A 16,600-nucleotide genomic window follows, 5' to 3' on the forward strand; every position below is an offset into this window, starting at 1 on the left:
CTAATTCCTGCTTCTGTAACACTGTATCCATGCGCAGCTGTGGGTGAGAGGGGAGGAAAACACGTGAGAGGACGTGGATGATGTGTGCTTATATACAGTACACATATACTGCATGCTAAATCTAGCGTATATCAATAAAAATAAAAAACATGCATACACTGTACAATCTTAATTAAAAAAATAATAATACAATAATTTCCTATTAAAAACAACACAGCGAACAATTTCAATTGGTATTAAAGATTACAGTGTTTTACAGGCTTTTGAACTGACAGCCCTGCAGTGTGGAAAGATAGCAGAAGAGTGATGGAGAAAGAGAGCAAGAGAGAAAGAGAGAGAGAGAGAGAGAGAGAGAGAGAGAAAGAGAGAGAGAGGGAATGGAAGAATCAGGAGGGTATATTTGTTTGTCTGTGTCATGTGTCTCAGAGACAGCCAATCGGAACGCAGCGAGACGGTTCAGCTGTGAGTTTACTGGGTCATTGGCACAGAAGTGGAGGGGGGATCAGCCAATGGGCTTTAAGCACGGTGTCTGGAGGTACCAGCTTGTGTGTGACGGAGCAGAGCGCTCCAGACTGTCTGCTGTAATCGTCTGTCTGACAGACTCGAGCGCACACACACACACACACACACACACACACACACACACACGAAACCAACCAGACAGAGGGGCAGTTCTTTAATAAGAAAGAGAGCAGGGCCAATAATTGGCTGGTTTTGATTGTGCAAAAAATTTCCTGTTTTAGCTTTAGAAGAAGACATATATTACGAATATTAAATTTGTTATTACACACAGATACTTGCAAATCTGAAATACGTTTGGCATACATTAGCATTATATATATATATATATATATATATATATATATATATATATATATATATATATAATACTAACTACATTACAACATACAACTACATACAAATACATTTGTGCATGCATAATACATACTGAATATCCAGTATTATAGTATTATCACATATACTTAATTCATATGGTATAAACTATTATTACATATAGATACTTACTTGCACATAATGCATATGGCTATATTTTATACGCTTTTTTTTTTACTTATAGATATTTACATATACATAATACTTATATTTATACATACAGTGCATATGTGTAGTATACGATTATGGTACTCTTATGCATCCTGGCACTCTAAAGCAAGCATGAACAAATTATGATATTAATATTACACTTTACTATCTACTACCATACAGACAGACAGACAGACAGACAGATAGATACATAGATTTATTGTCTTATTTATATTGGCATAGCTAAACTTCATACACATAATTATAAATTTATTCTTATATAACTTTCAATCCATTCTGCATAATGCTTGGCTACACTCTCTATAGATTTTCAGTTTTAGGTAAATTAAGGTTGATTAATTGATTGATTGGTTTTCTTCAGTGTATACCACTGTACCTTTGGGGGTGTCTTTATATTGTTTTTACCTTATATTACATATTATGCATTTATTCCTACATACAGTATATTCCCTGTGGTAATTTACCTTCCTACCCAATATAATACATGTAAAAAAAAATATATATATATATATATAATTCAGCTAAGACTACAGTCTTTACACTTTACAGAGGGAGGTGAGAGAGAAGAACAGCAGGGGAACAGACGGAGTGTTGTCGTTTTTAGCTGTGCCGATTGCATCAGATCTGGATGGATGCCACTGAAAAGAAAACAGATAAAAAATATAACACTAGTTCAGTTATGTTAGAAAACCAATCATGTTTTCATGTCCAGACAAACATTTACAGCATTAACAAAAAACAGAGTGCACAGAGTGTTTGGGTATGTTTTACTTTTTTTAACAGAAAGTGCAATAGTTTATCCAGTGTGTTCGTGCAGGTACAGTATATAAAACATTGCAATGTCATTTATAATTGCTGCTACTAACATTCCAGTCAGATATTGAATTAAATAGTGTCATTCTCTGAGTAGATAGGTAGATTGGAAGTTGTAGAAGATGTGCTTATTTTCTTTAAACACCTCTTGCAGCATTGAAATATGCTTTGGCTTACTGAAAAGGCCTGACATTGCAAGTCTAGTAAATACTATAAATTTTTTTTCTTAATTTTATTTCAAATTTTTTCCATTTTCTCCCCAATTTACACGCCCATTTACCCAACCCACTCATTAGGCCTTCCCCTATCACTAGTGATGCCCCAACACACCAGAAGGGTGAAAACTGACACATGCCTCCTCCGATACAAGTGAAGTCAGACACCGCTTCTTTTCAAGCTGCTGCTGATGCAGAATTGCCGAGCAGCCAGCACACTTGGAGGAAAGCGCAGCGACTCGCTTCAGCTCACATACGCCCTGTGCTGTGGACATTACACTAGGAGTGATGTGGGGAGAGAGCGCCATCTACCCACCCGGAGGGAGCGCTGCCAGCTTGATGGCAAAGCTGCATGAGCGGGGGTTCGAACTGGCGACCTCCCGCTCATAGTGGCAGCGCTTTAGACCACTGGACCACTCGGCACCCCTAATACTATATATTTTGCTTGGGGAACTTTACACTGAGTAAATTAAGCAGTACAGTGAATCACCCTTATATGGGACATTCCCAAATGAGGGACGATAAGCAGTTTTTAGTGTAGATCTTCCTCAAATTATCTGAAGGTGTCCTGTGTTTTTACTCAATAACTTGCCTTGTCATTAACAAGCTGACCAGTATTCAACCTCTCTTAGAAGATAACACCTCACAACTTATACTGATGTAGCAATTTCCAATCTGTCTCCTGAACTAATACTTTCAGCATGTCAGTGACACTGACTCAGTGTTAGCCAGTGTTAGCGAGTTAGCCAACCTGCTAACTCCACCCAAAAATCTTAATTCTTCAGCCTCAGCTTTATTGTACCTGAATGACAGGTTTGCTGGGACTTGACCTGGAAATGTTATTATTTTTTACAGAATATTTTGATTAATTATGTGTTATAATGTCCATTACAGTTCCAATAAACAACATCAAATGTTGTTCATCAACTGTTCAAAAACATTTATAAAATATTCTTCTCACAACTTTTTACTCATGCACACACATACATACTTAATCTACTTGTGAGGACAACACCTTGTGAAGACATTATCTAACGGTCAGTCAGTCACTGCAACTTAAGCTCATTAACCCTAACCTCAACCTTAATGCTAGACCTAATTTGACCCTTGTGCTCCACCTCAATATAATTATTTATCAAGTGTTTATCCTGAACCAAAGATGCACCTACTGTAAATGTAAAGCATAACGTTGCTGTCCAATGAAAAACAAGTATCTCCAGAACAGCAACTTTACCGGAGAGCGATAAAACCTTCTTAACTTTCAAAGAAAGTCAGTGTAAAAATTCTGACACAGTGTAACTGTTTGTTTATGCAATAAACTAAAAATGGAAAAAAATGGAGGTACTTGTTTTTCATTGGACAGCAATGATAAAGTCTCATATAATCTCATAAAAACATTCAGAAAGAATGATTTTACTAACTTTATAGAGGACACACAGACACACATCAGATCCACTTACTGCCACCTGATTCTTCCAGACGTGGATGGATCAGATCAGCAGGCCTGGACAGGGGTCTGTTTAACTGCAGAGATGTTTACAAGCAGATCATGGCCTTCAAAAGCATGGGAGTAAAGATTCTTAGTCTGGAGGAGCTCTAGAGTAAAGGTGAGTAATGTGTGAAGGTGCAAATTCAAGTTTTTGCTTCAAACAGTTGACTTTTCGACCTGTTATTATTTTTTTCTTTTTTAATTTCTAGCCACTATGCTGTTTGTGATTTTAATGTTCCATTCATATCCAATACTCCCACACTATTGAAGGTGGAACGGAAATTACATGAAGATAACCTCTGTGTAGCACATAGCATAGCTTCCACAGACCACTAGGCTACTGACCTTCAATCTGGAAAGAAATACGTACCCTGTTTTCTTACCCAAAGCATTTTTTTATTGTTTGTTTAGTTTTCTTTTTTTTTGATCAGCGTGCATTGTGGTACAAGCAACAATGGCAGCTACCCAGCTAAGAAAGAATGTTATAAAAAATATTTAGCAATGTTCTTCACAGATTCCAGAAAGTTTCGCACATTACAGGAATAATAAGTTAAACTAAAATAAAAAAAAAAAAAATTCAACAAATGAATATACTTGTTTTTCATTGGACAGAGATGATATGTTTATACTTTAGATTATCCTAATTAGCCACATTTAGCTTTAATCACAGATCTGCACACTCTTATTATTTTAATCTTAGTATCTTCATGAGGGAGAGTCACCTGGAATAGTTTTCTCAGCATCTTCCACACTTTCTATAGTTTTTGTATTTATACAGTATATTTATGTATGTATTTTTAAATCTCAGTTTATAATTGTATAGTTTTAGAGTCTTATATTTCTTACTGTGCTCTCATATTGTACTACCCCTATTGTTTGTTTCTACTGTGTTGTGTAACTGCTACTGGCTGCTAAATTTCCTTCGGGATCAATACAGTATCTACCTATCCATCCATCCATCCATCTAGAAGGAGTTCCTGGAGGTGCTGAACAATAGTTGCTGCTGCTGCTCCAGCTCATCACAAATCACCTCAAATCACCATCTCAGTTGGATTCCATATGTGTCCTTAAATTGTTTTTATGTGTTTATTATAAAGGTATAATGCACGGAATAAATGAAATAAAGAAAAACTTTGAATGAGAAGGTGTGTCTTCCATTTTTTCCAACGACACACATACATAGTAAAGGTAAGACAGCATAATGGGGCATATTATGATAATTTAGGCAGCAATAGCTGAGGAATCCTTCTATTTTAAAGTTTACCCACAGCTTAAAAAATAACAGTGGACAATTAGTCGATTAGTCATGTATTAGCGGACGCAGCCGTGGCTGGTTCTTCATTAAACTGTGAGTGGGCAGTATAATTGAGCACTGAGGAGCAGTCTACTGTCTGCAGTCTCACTTAAGAGGCTTATGCACATGACAGAACACACACTTCCTATTGCTTTCTCTCTCTCCCGCTCTCTCTCTCTCACTCTCTCTCTGTTGCTCCTTCTCCTCCCTGCTGCTCTTAATGAGGCAGATTCTTCTTAATGAATGTGTGAGTTGAGGGATGTTACCACTAGGGGGCAGTCATAAGGCTTTGAAGCACAGCATGCATCTCCACGTGGCCAAAATGACTGGGCCACAGACTGGTTGCTGATTTTATTATTTATTTTTTTTTTTTTTTTTTGCTAAATTGTGAAGGTGTAATATATACAGCTCTGGAAAAAAAGAGACCACTTAAAAATGATAAGTTTCTTTGATTTTACCAAATTGAAAACCTCTGGAATATAATCAAAAGGAAGATGGAGGATCACAAGCCATCAAACCAACCTGAACTGCTTAGATCTTTGCACCAGGCGCTGTATAAAGCTATTCAAAAGCAGTGTGTAAGACTGGTGGAGGAGAACATGCCAGGATGCATGAAAACTGTGATTAAAAACAGGGTTATTCCACAAAATATTGTGGCGTCTGTGTGTGCCAGCTTTTAGTGTGCCTGTGGGGGCGGGGTATGGTAATCCGGGGCCAGCGGGGCATTATGGGGGTATGTTTTGGGTGAGTAAAGTGGACCTACCATCTTTGTGTTGGATAGCTGGGTTGGTGGCCTCAGGGCTGTTTGCGCTGTGGTGGCAGTTGGGTTTCGCTCTCCTAGCCTTGTTAAAGGTTATAAGTGAGTGGCAAGCCTGTTATTAAAGAGCTGTTGAGTACTTGCAATGAGTCTTCCAAGTCCTCCTTCCTCTTCCACGCCACAATATTGATTTCTGAATTCTTAAATCTTTATGATTATGAACTTGTTTTCTTTGCATTATTTGGAGTCTGAAAGTTCTGCATTTTTTTTGTTATTTCAGCCAAATAAATGCTCTAAATGATATATATATATTTTTTTAGAATTTGGATGAAATATTGTCCGTAGTTTATAGAATAAAACAACAATGTTCATTTTACTCAAATAAATACCTATAAATAGCAAAATAAGAGAAACTGATTCAGAAACAGAAGTGGTCTCTTAATTTTTTCCCAGAGCTGTATCTTCTAAAGGTATGCTTGGTATCATAAGATCAAATGTTCCTACGCTTCAGAAAAAAATAAAATGACAGGAAATTATTGGAAAAATTATTTTGTACTTTTTTATTGACTTTTTTTTCCCTTCCTTTTTGTCCCTCTTCATGTTATTAATCCCCAGCTGTGGAAAATAATTTGTCCTACAACAGACAAACACAAAAACAGCACACAAGTGTACATCTCAGAACACATCAAGGGTCAAGACATGTTGATACCACTTTTCAATTCCTCACTTTCATATGCACTTAAAGGAGAACTCTAGTGTGAAATGGACTTTGGGTGTATTAAAACATGACAAAACGTACTTACTTACCTCTGTTGAATAGCCCACTTCCACTCTCCCACAGCTTTTTGAGGTCCAGTAATGTTGTGCACTTTGCCCAAACAGGCTTTAGAATGAGTGAGTTGGGGCATATTTTTCCCCTGCAGATAAATCGCTTTTTACACCGTTATCCAGGCTCTAAGTAACTCTACACTTCATTAGTAGAATCCGGAGAGCCCTGACATTTAAAACCAGGCATTAATAACTTTAAGTATAAATAACTGAAGTTTATTAAAAGTCACTTTTTACATCTCATAGTGTGGGTAAATCTCCAGGAGCAGTCATCATTAAATTTAAGTCACAATAAGTCAACCGCCTCAATTTTACATGCCATATATCAATCTCACTATTTTTTTAAGGTGAAAAATTTCTAAATTATGTTTAATTACTTTAGTAAATGCAAGGCCTTAAAAGGAACATATGCAAAGTAGTTTTTTATGTTATAGGGCTCAAAATGAGTTTTAATTGGCCTAAGCGTTTAAAGGATATAGATACTGAAGTAAAATTGCCTCTGACACAAAAGGATTAATGCATACGTCAGCCATGCTTTTTACAAAAGTCAACTTTTTTTTTGATAATTCCTGTGTCCAACAAGACCGAATTTGAGGTAGTTATGATCTGGTCGTAAAAGAAAATGGGAGTGAACTCTCTGCGAGACCAAACACCAAACACTAAAAATTAAGGAGGATTTTATTGACAAAAATAAGGGAATTCGGGGGTTAACATGAGCAAACCAAAAAATTCAAACCAACTACCAAACAAACTGCTAACTAAACCTGAAAATAAAGAAAAGTAAATACACAAACTGTTCTAACTCCCTGACACCAAAACAGTAGGTCAGAAGGTAGTCAAACAAGGGCACGCACTCCCTACTTTACCCAAAGATAAAAGATAGCTGTGTCAAAAAGTTAGAAAACAATCTGGAAACAAAATGGAGGTTCCAGGTCAGGAAAAGGGCGGAGCCTTAAGGAGCCATCAGTCAAACGTTTCCAGGTCCTTTTATAAAGTACTCCCCGTGTGGCCAAGCTTGGTACTACTGCACACTGCAAAATACATGCAAACACAGAAACTGCACGCAGGCAGACACACAAAAGTCTTGTCAAACAAAAACCCAGGGACTAGTTCAAAAAAGTAACTTTCAAACAATTTCTTATTTACTTGTTATTAATTAAATAAAAAAGAATGGAATAAAATAAACAGTGCCCTACAGTGGGCTGCAGTTTAAAGGGTTTATCAACATTCCCTCAAATTTTACAGATGAATGTAAAGTATTCACAATAAAACATGGGATATGAATTATTTTCTCGCTCATTAAACCAGTGGAAAAACTTTGTCAAAAGTCCCTTTTGGAAGAGAAAACTCTGGAAGAGATATTTTATTATGACTCCTTTTTGGCAAACACTTCTGTGTGCTGTCTTGTTTTGAATTTTTTCAGTTTTCACTGGAGATAAATGGGGTCAAATTCATCAGTGCTTGCTTGAACTGACTCTTCGATGCAATCTCTGTGAATCAAATGTAAATGTATTTTATCACATAACTCTGACTAGTCTGATTTGTATTTGAATAGCAGTTATAGCAAGATCTGTTATGGAGTCAGGACGCAGTGTAGCACTGTCACAGCTGTAATTAGTGAAAATGTGCCTAATAGGTTTCTGGCTGTTATCAGTGTCGCACCTGCTGTTTGATTGAGACCACAGCAGTGGACAGGAGCCGTGTGGTCATTCACCCTCGGCTCTGAACTGCACTGTGCTCCACAGGAAGTTCTGTTTGAGAGCGGTGTGTGTGTGTGTGTGTGTGTGTGTGTGTGTATAGCAGGGCCCTGAGGTTAGAGCCTGGTCGCTCTGCAGCCTCCAGCAGCTGCTTCTTGCCTTTCCTGTTTTGACGGCTACTGTCTGGCTCGCTCCAAATAACGCCTGAACCATAGCCACGCTCACAACGGCCCCTACTCAGACCCCATATCGCGCCACACAAAAAGAGGAACTGGCTCACCCGCACATCCGCCATGCCCCACCCCCCCCCCCTCCCCCTCCTCCCCCGCTGCACACTCTGCACTCTCATAAACACACAGGACTCGTCACTGGTCCAGTCCAGACCTGCCTGTTTGCTGTCGTTTGTTCGTATGACCGATGCGTAACTCCAGCTCTGGACAAAAGACCCTGCCTGGCCTGCTTTTAATGGGCTGAAATCAGGGGCTGGAATAGTGCTAAGGTCATTGTGTCATGTAAAGTCAGCACAGCAGAGCCTCCTGGGGATACATTCGCTTGGACTCAAGTAGTTTAAGACTGATTGCAACAGGATATAGTCGTTTAGACGGCAGTATATTAAAGGTTTGCCAGTTATTTGTTGACTGCGGAGCCTCGAATTTCCCACTGTTTCCTTGGTGCAGTCTGCATACTGCAATCAGCACTGGCTCAGCTAACAGAGAAAGTTTTTGAAAAGGTTCCAAGAAGATTAGCCTGTAATGTAACAGTTTTCCTACATAATAATATAATAATGACCCCAACCACACTTTCTTCTTGCAGAAGAAAACTAAAGCTGAAGTTAAAGGTGATGGACTGGATGATCAAACATTACATTACATTACATTTGGCAGACGCTTTTGTCCAAAACGACTTACAATAGTCAAGTACAAGAGTAATAGAAGTTAAAGGTAAAACATTCTTTAGACAGGGCTTAAAGGAGGTCAAAGGGAAATAATGGGATAGAGGAGTGAAGGAGGGGAAGAAGGAAATGAGGTTAGAAGTAGTTAGAGTTAGTTAGAGGTGTTAGGAGAGTAAGTGCTCTTTGAAGAACTCTGTCTTCAGGAGTTTATTAAAGATAGTGAGGGACGCTCCTGATCTGGTAGAGGAAGGTAGTTTGTTCCACCATTGGGGAACTCTGTATGAGAACAGTCTGGATTGCTTTGTGTGAATGTGTGTGAATGTGAAGTGAGGCAACGTTCATTGGAGGAGCGCAGAGGCCGGGAGGTAGCGTAAGCCTTCAGGAGTGAGTGCAGGTAGGAAGGAGCTGTTCTGTCATCACCTTCTAGGCGATTGTAAGAGTTTTGAATTTGATACAAGCAGCAACTGGTAGCCAATGGAGCTCAATGAGAAGTGGGGTGACATGTGCCCGTTTTGGCTGGTTGAAGACCAGACGTGCTGCTGCAAACATGTCTCCAGACCTAAACCTAATTGAGCACCTGTGGGGCATCCTCAAGCAAAAGATGAAAAAGGATTCCAGGGGAAACCTGTGGAGCTCTTGTGAACTCCATGTTCAAGAGAGTTAAGGCAGTGCTGAAAATTAAAAGAGACCTCCCAAAAAATGTTAACATTTTGGGCACAATTTGAACATTATTAATCAGGAGTGTACTCTCTTTTGTTGCCAGTGGTTTACACAGTAATGGTTGTATGTTGAGTATGTTAAGGGCACAGCAAATTTACACTGTTGTACAAGCTGACTACTTTACATTTTATCAGCCAAGTGTCAAATCTTCTTCAGTGTTATCCCATGAAAAGATCTAATAAAATATATTTACAAAAATGACACTAATATTAGCTTCTTAACTCTGAACTGCCAGTGGTGCCTGGTTTCTGCTCTCACTGGTAATACCTAGGCACAACTCAACCAATTTGCACTGCTTTCCATGTAGATACTGAATAAAATACTTGGACTGTAATAAAAGCCATTGAGTCAAAGAACACATTAGACAGATGCCCATGTCTGTTTGCTAAACCAAGCTGAACCTCTTGAATTTTTGCATTAGGAGGGGCATAAACTTATCAAAAAGCAGTGTGTAAGACTGGTGGAGGACAACATGCCAAGATGCATAAAAACTGCGATTTAAAAAACAGGGTTATTCCACCAAATATGGATTTCTGAACTTTTATAACTTTATGAATATGAACTTGTTTTCTTTGCATTATTTGAGGTCTGAAAGCTGTGCATCTTTTTTTGTTATTTTAACCATTTCTCATTTTCTGCAAATAAATGCTCTGTCTTTTTGTGTCATTTAGCCACAAGAAAATCCATGTGTTGGGCAAGGCAGATTACCACGGGATTTGGTGTCAAACTTGGACGCAATAAACTTACATTTCAAAAAATAATAACATGCTAGTGATTCAAAATGAATCAGTGTGTTAATGCTTTAATGTTGAAAGCTCTAATACATATACATAATACATTGTTTAGTTAGCAGACAGGAGATATGATGATGATGATGATGATGATGATGGTGGAAGGTTATGCTTAACAGTGTTTAAGGCAAATAAAGCTACATCCAGGGGGTCTTCTGGCCTTCTGCCCAAGGATTCCAGGTAGGATCTGGATACAATGACCCTGTCCAGAAAAAGAAAACAAACAAACAAAAAAACAGATGAGAAGATAGAATAACTGATGACAGAAACAGAATAACACTTGAATGACAAAATAGTCGTTTTTGCATAATATCACCTGGCTTTGACCTGTGATAAAAAGATAAGAACAATAAATCAATAGGTGTCTTTTTTTGTTACTTTGCAATCGTAGGCTAAACGGGACAGAAATGTATTTATTTATAAATGTTAGAAAGCATACATGTTTAGCTACACTACACTATGTTGCCAGAGGTTTTCGCTCACCCACCCAAATAATTGAACTTTCATGGCCAATGTACAGCTTATGTACACCTAGGCCAAGCACCTAGACATGCAGACTTCTTCTACAAACATTAGTGAAAGAATGGATCAACAAGTCCAGTCGTGAAATTTCCTCACTACTAAATATTCCACAGCCAACTGTCAGTGATGTTATAACACAGTGGAAGTGACTTCAGAGTGGATTCTGTGAGCAGAGGTCACCAAATTTCTGCAAAGTCAATCCCTACAGACCTCCGACTTTCATGTGGCCCTCAGATTAACTCAAGAACAGTAGAGCATAGAGAGCTTCATGGAATGGGTTTCCATGGCTGAGCAGCTCCATCCAAGCCTTACAGCACCAAATGCAATACAGGCAAGCGAATACTTTTGGCAATATAGTGCATGTTTTACAGTACTTAAGCAAGTGTTAAAATGTTTATTCCATTTTTTATCTGAGTCTTGCCTCTACTGCAACATTGCTTCCTTCCTCAACATGTTACACCATTTTACTTACTGTTGCCATGGCTCTTTTTTTTTAGTGTCTGTCGTTTAAAGCGTCTGTCTAGATATACTGTAAGTGTGTGTGTGTTCACGTGTTCACGTGCGTTTAAGTGTCTGAGTGTGCCCGCGTCTATAATCTCACACCAGTTAAATCCTAACTTGCCAAGTCAGCACAGATTTGCTGAGGTTGAGTGTGTGCTTACAGACATTACAGCCCCCTGAGCAGATCAGCTCTAAAATCACTAAAAGCTGCGGAGAGGAGGAGGAGGAGGAGGAGGAGGGTGGGAGGGGAGGATGGGAGGGAGGAGGAGGGTGAACTGTGGTCCAGCAGTGAGCAGAGAGGATTTGTCTGAGCAGCAGAAGAGGCTGAAAACAGGATGGAAATGGTCTGTCAGTCAAGAAAATCTGAGCAGGAGGAAAGAGACAATGGGTCTATTCATTAAAAAAATGCTCCATCAATAAATGTGCTGTTTCATAGTGATCATCACTGTGAAGATAAAATATTACAAAAAAAAATGTGATAAGTTTATTTTACTTAAGAGAATTTGTGAAACAGATTGCCCTGGAAAAGTTAAGTAAATATAACTGTTACTTTCCTTAATGTCTACTATTTTTATATGAACTTAAAATCTGTTTTATTTACTCATGAATTTAAATAGCACAGTGAAATTAACATTATAACTATTGGTTCCTGGCATCATTTCATTAGATAATTAGTGTGTGTCCCCTAATCACTAACTCACCATTAGTGTGTCTAATCTAAGCCAACAATGACTTCCTTCTCTTGGCTATGTAGTTAAATGCCAAAACAAGAGTAATAGGTTTGCCAGTATATACTTTTTTTTTTTATTATGCCCTAAATATGAATTACTATTTCAAAATCAGGCACTATTAGCTTAGGATAGGTTTGTTTATTAAGAGATGACTGATTTCCCATTACATGGGAGAATTAATCCAGAGTTCCATCATTGCTGGTCTTAGCCAGCATGAAGTTACACTTCACGGTAGAAAAAATGTAACTTGCTCTTACAGCTTACAACACTGTAGCCAGACAGTGAGTGAAGTACTAGATTCGATAGGGTAGATGCATGGGTTAATATGGTGCTGCATTAGTTAGTATTTGTGCATATGCACACTGTGCAATAATGTCCAACACATACTGTCATTATAACACATTGACAGTATGTGGAAGTCATACACACAGTCTATACATTTTACCATATGAAGTTGGTTTTACTCACTGGAATTTAAAAGGTGATTTGTGTGTATTTCTTTCCAACTCTTGAGGGCCTAACCATTATGCATGGCTCTTTTGGGTGCATCCAAACCTAAATAACACAGAGAAAAAAGGAGGCATGAAATTTAAAGACCTAGCAGGATCCATTGGTGGATGGTTACACTGTGAATCTGGATTAGATGTTGTTTTTGTTAGCTTTGCTAGCACTGTAGCAAATTTATCTATTAAAAGCAAATATATAAATAAAAATGCTGTAGATGTTTCTTTGAGTAATGTCCGCTAAGAATAACTACTTTTGGTTTTAATAAAGAACAAACATGAAGGACCTTAATTTAGCGATCAGTTGCGGATCGCGCAGCTTGATTTATGGTATGTCGGTGTGTCTTTGGTACTGTGAGAGTGCAGCTCAAAAATGTGCAAAAGAAATGTGCTAATTCTCCTAATAATCATGGGTGTGTTTTGGGTGTAACGTGAAATAAACCAATCAGTGTGTCAGTTGTCATTCCCCTTTAGAGTCAGGTGAGCTCTGACTTGTCTCTGATGTGTTCGTATCTTAACAGCGCAGTCTCAGTAGAGGATACTGACCTGCGCGTTCACATTGTGAAGATATGCCAGCAGCTCATTTAAGAGAACAGCAATGTTATTTGATTCTTGATTCAGTTTATTGTTGAGTTAAACGTCGTCAAAAGCGAGTCCATGTGTGTGGTTAACGAGCAGATTTGTACATGCTGCTCCTATAGAAATGGAATCTGATGGTTGACTGTTGTCTAGGTACGTTTCAGTCAGTGGCGCACCTGTGTTTTCCGTCTCCAAGATAGAAACACACCAGAAATTTACCTGAACACACCTCACTTCCAGACCACCACGTCCACCAATGTAGATTTATTCCTAAACTCTGACACTATTTTAATGGCGAGAGTGCAAGGCGTGAAAATACTGTTGACTGTTGATGGGATGTAAGATAGGAATGAGCATCGCGACACACCTTGTGCAGAGTGTAAGATAGGGCCTGAAGGATGATCGAGTTCCTTTCAAATAGGTAAACAATAGGTATTTAGACTTTTTTAAATCTAATGAATTCATGTTGTAGCAGATTTAAACGAAATCTCAATAATATCAATATCAAAAACAGGTTTTTGTCGGCATTCTGTAAAGCTTATCCAACCGGGCAGTAGCTTCTACAATCAAAGCATTTCTGGAGCATGGATGGAAAACCTCTAGGAATGGAGAGTGTTCAGATAAACACTGGAAGTCATGAAAGAAAATGCCTGAAGTTCCTCACTCAGAACGGACGGGCCATTTTCAGCATACCGCCGCTTGGATAAATATCACAGTCTTTAACTGGGCCGTTTTATCTGAACATTAGAGCGAAGGAACCGCAGTGTTTCTGACTAAGCACGTAGAGTGACCGAGAGAGACGCGCAGCACTTTGATCATTATTGTTTGCAGGGCACCTAAATTCCTCCAAATGGCCTTTAAAACGCTAGCAGAGCCGCGCTTTGATGTTAAAGGTTTTGATGAGCAGATGTAAGCATGAGCTTAAGCTACGCATGATGAAAGTTAAACACGCGCAGATCAACACTTCCACAGTGACAGCGCACAAAAGCAGTGGAAAACGTGAGTGTGTGCGGGAATGCGTGTGAGAGAAAAGAGCACAAAGTAAAATTGTAAACTGTAATTTTAGATATTGGCAAGGTGTTTAGATGTTCTGTGGCAGCGCGTGTAGTTTGTACTTTGCCATAAACAGAGAAATGAATGTTTCCACTGTGTAGAACAGGCAGTTTGTTACTTGCTTGAACACACTGTGATTCTACCCATGATCTCATCCACAACAATGCAGAAATGTTCATGACTCTGCACTTTTAAAACCTCTAATAGGTATTTAGGTCAGTGTTTCCCAAGGCTGGTCCTGGAGGACCCTCTTTCTTGCACATTTTGGTGGTACACTGAAAAGAAAATGATGAGTGAAATTTACTTTAAAAAAGTTTCGCAACTTTCTACGGTTGCTTTTTTTAATGTAAATTTAATTTTAGTTGAATTTAAGTAACTTCAACTCTGTTTCAAGACTTAAATGTTACATAGAGTAAATGAGAGAACTGAACTTCAGTCAATCCTTTCTTTGAGTAACATTTCTTTATTTATTTTTGCTGAATTAATCCTTTCTTTTATTAAACTTTACTTTATTTATTATTGTAGAAATTAATCCTTTCTTTTATTAAACTTTACTTTATTTATTCTTATTTATTCTTGCTGAATCAATCCTTTCTTTTAGTAAACTTTACTTTATTTATTTTTGCTGAATCAATCCTTTCTTTTAGTAAACTTTACTTTATTTATTTTTGCTGAATCAATCCTTTCTTTTAGTAAACTTTACTTTATTTATTCTCACTGAATCAATCCTTTCTTTTAGTAAACTTTATTTATTTATTTTTGCTGAATCAATCCTTTCTTTTAGTAAACTTTACTTTATTTATTTTTGCTGAATCAATCCTTTCTTTTAGTAAACTTTACTTTATTTATTTTTGCTGAATCAATCCTTTCTTTTAGTAAACTTTACTTTATTTATTTTTGCTGAATCAATCCTTTCTTTTAGTAAACTTTATTTATTTATTTTTGCTGAATCAATCCTTTCTTTTAGTAAACTTTACTTTATTTATTTTTGCTGAATCAATCCTTTCTTTTAGTAAACTTTACTTTATTTATTTTTGCTGAATCAATCCTTTCTTTTAGTAAACTTTACTTTATTTATTTTTGCTGAATCAATCCTTTCTTTTAGTAAACTTTACTTTATTTATTTTTGCTGAATCAATCCTTTCTTTTAGTAAACTTTACTTTATTTATTTTTGCTGAATCAATCCTTTCTTTTAGTAAACTTTACTTTATTTATTTTTGCTGAATCAATCCTTTCTTTTAGTAAACTTTACTTTATTTATTTTTGCTGAATCAATCCTTTCTTTTAGTAAACTTTATTTATTTATTTTTGCTGAATCAATCCTTTCTTTTAGTAAACTTTACTTTATTTATTTTTGCTGAATCAATCCTTTCTTTTAGTAAACTTTACTTTATTTATTTTTGCTGAATCAATCCTTTCTTTTAGTAAATGTTATTTATTTTTGCTGAATCAATCCTTTCTTTTAGTAAACTTTACTTTATTTATTCTCGCTGTATCAGTCCTTTCTTTGAGTAACCTTTACTTAATTTCTGCATACAATATTACATAATTACAATTACTTCATTTATACAATATTACTCAAATGATTTATAATATATAATATATTATAGTTCCTGAAATTTAAATATTTTTAGTTAAAACACGCATATTATACGATGTACTAAATATATTTAGTATACTAAAAAGAATGTATAACATGCCATACATCTGTTGAGACAGTGAGACTTGGTCTGTTTAGAAAATAAATATTTGAGATTATGTAAATATTTGAATGTATGTTTTAACTAAAAAATATTTAAATTTCAGTAATATTGTATAAATGAAGTAATTGTAATTAGGTAATATTGTATGCAGAAATTAAGTAAAGTTTACTAAAAGAAAGGATTGATCCAGCAAAAATAAATTTAGTAAAGTTTACTAAAAGAAAGGATTGACTGAAGTTCAGTTCTCTTATTTACTCTATGTAACATTTAAGTCTTGAAACCGAGTTGAAGTGTCAGGGGTGCCAGGCAGGGAGACGAGGAGGCGGACGTACACGCAGGTAAATAAATATTTTATAAATAAATAACAAATAAACAAAGAAACAAGGAACAAGTAAACATGTAACAAAGAGAAACAAATAAACAATAATCAAAACAAACCAGTGAAA

General features: G+C 36.9%; 1 long non-coding RNA gene across 1 annotated transcript in view; it reads right to left on the minus strand.

Annotated features, from left to right (window-relative positions):
* Positions 1-10,556: 10,556 nt before the first annotated feature.
* Positions 10,557-16,600, minus strand: part of LOC111195528 (uncharacterized) — a 66,153-nt gene continuing 60,109 nt past the window's right edge. The window contains exons 3-4 of the long non-coding RNA XR_002651706.2: positions 12,784-12,870; positions 10,557-10,763 (exon numbers count right to left, since the gene is read on the minus strand). This is a non-coding gene — a long non-coding RNA (uncharacterized LOC111195528). The remainder of the gene's footprint in view (positions 10,764-12,783; positions 12,871-16,600) is intronic.

Source organism: Astyanax mexicanus, chromosome 3, assembly GCF_023375975.1.
Source record: "Astyanax mexicanus isolate ESR-SI-001 chromosome 3, AstMex3_surface, whole genome shotgun sequence".
Classification (NCBI taxonomy): Eukaryota; Metazoa; Chordata; class Actinopteri; order Characiformes; family Acestrorhamphidae; genus Astyanax; species Astyanax mexicanus.